The sequence below is a fragment of the Galeopterus variegatus genome, unplaced genomic scaffold, assembly GCF_000696425.1.
Source record: "Galeopterus variegatus unplaced genomic scaffold, G_variegatus-3.0.2 Scaffold373, whole genome shotgun sequence".
Taxonomy (NCBI): Eukaryota; Metazoa; Chordata; class Mammalia; order Dermoptera; family Cynocephalidae; genus Galeopterus; species Galeopterus variegatus.
In genome coordinates, this window is record NW_007726484.1 from 604,503 (window position 1) to 606,804 (window position 2,302).

The window sequence follows — 2,302 nt, forward strand, 5'->3', positions numbered from 1 at the left end:
GAAAATGAAATTTATTGCTTACAGTTTTGGAGGCTAGGAAGTCCAAAGTCCAGGGAACACACCTGGTGAGGGTGTTGGTGGTGGCAACAGTGATACATGGTAACACATTGCGAAATGTCAGAGCAGAGAGTAACCTCCTCATTCACTCTCCTTTTAAAGCCCTCAGAACCACACCCCTGACAGCCATTATTAATCCATTTACTACTGCATGGTGCTACAATCTAATCACCTCTTCAAGGCCCCACTTTTCAATCACCATGATAGGATTTCCCACCCTCTTAACAGTCACAGTGGGGGCTAAGTTTCTAATACGTAAAACTTGCGGGACACAATTCAAGCTTCAGTGAGTTTTGGGAGGACATAATTCAATCCACTGCACTACATATGTATGTATATAAAATACATATTTGCTTGCAGTGTACATAGAATGTGTCTGGAAGGATAAATTGGTAATAATGGTTGCCTTCTGGGAGTGTACCAAATGGCTTGTGGACTGGGGTGGGAGGGAGACTTAACTTCTTACTTTGGGGTCTTAGAATTTTGTACTAATTACATGTACATATTTCTTATTCTCTAATTTAAAACTAAACAGCACTACAATATATGTTGTAAGTTATCAAATACAGTCTTTCTAATGTACCGTCATGTTCTTATAAAGTGCTTTGGAATTGTTTATGACACTTGTATTATACACTTTCTAATAATATACACATGCCACTGGGAGATGTGATCAGAGTCATCCAGCAGGAATGTGGAAGAAGCAATTAAAGGCAAGTTGTTCCTTAGGAAAATTGGATAATTAGATGGGAGTTTTGGAGTTGGGATTGCAGAGGTTCCTGGGATTTCCGTACTTGTGCATCTTGAACTTTGGAAGTCAGAGTTTATTATAGTTTAGTAAACCAACCTTACTGCATGAAATTTTCATTAGTATCTGCTAATGAAAAAATTAAAAATTAGAAACTTCAAATTTTAATTCAGCTTTGGTTAAAGCTAGTAGAAATTGTAGGCTACAATGGCACTGGATGATATTTGGAAGGAAATAATTTTGTTGACATAGTCATTGAAAATTCAGGGTACTCTGCTGGTTACTGCCCTTCTCAGCAAGATAAAAAAGAGAAAATTATATTCTGGAGCACTGTTGGAAGTCAACTGGATGAGGCAAAGAGTAGATTTAAGTTTAAATATCTACCAACCCTGTTTCTGTTTTTGGGGGAGGAGTGGGGGTACGGGTTGGTACAGGGATCTGAACCCATGACCTTGGGTTTATAAGGCTGTGCTCTAACCAACTGAGCTAGCAGGTCAGTCCAAACCCTGTTTCTGTTATTCCTCTCTTAGTGATTTATGATGAGGCACAAGAAGGTCTTTGAAGTAGTATCCAAATGTTACTTAAAAAAAATTTTCTTTTGGTGGCTGGTTGAAAATATTTCTTAGCTTTCCATGCATATATCAGTGAGTCCTGAAATGACTTTATAGCTTAATAAATAGGTTTCTTTTAAGACCATTTGGTGGCTGGCTGGTAAGGGGATCCAAATCCTTGTAGACCATTCACATTTGAAGAGAATATTTATAGAAATGGATTAACATCTACCATATTTGTAACTGTTTACTATTCATTATCCTTGTTTCTTTTTTGTCTTCCACTTTTTCTGCCTTCTCTGATTTTAACTGAACATTTTATTATTATTTTTTGGAGAGGGCAACTGGCTGGTACTTAATTAATCATTGTATATGATTCCATTTTCTTTCTTCATTTAGGATATCAATTATACTTATTTAAAAAATTTTTTTTTGTGTTTGCCTCAGAGTTTGCAGTATACATTTACAATGAATCCAAGTCTACTTTCAAATAATACTGTATCACTTCATGNTTGCAGTATACATTTACAATGAATCCAAGTCTACTTTCAAATAATACTGTATCACTTCATGTGTAGCACACGTACCTTAAACAGAGTATTCCCAATTCCTCCCTCCTATCCCTGATAGCATTGCCATTATTCACTTCACTTATCCATACGCTCCAGTCACCAAATACATTGCTGCTGTTATTATTGTGAACAAACCATTGTCCGTTAGATCAACTAAGAATAAGAAAAATAAAAGATTTTGACTTAATCTATTCCTTCTTTAATACTCTTCCTTTCTTTACATAGATCTGCATTTCTGATCTATAGCATTTTCCTTCTCTCAAAAGGACTTTTAACATTTCTTGCAAGAAATTCTCTTAATTTTTGTTTGTCTGAGAAAGTCTTTATTTCTCTTTTACTTTTGAAGGATAATTTTGCTGGATACAGAATTCTAG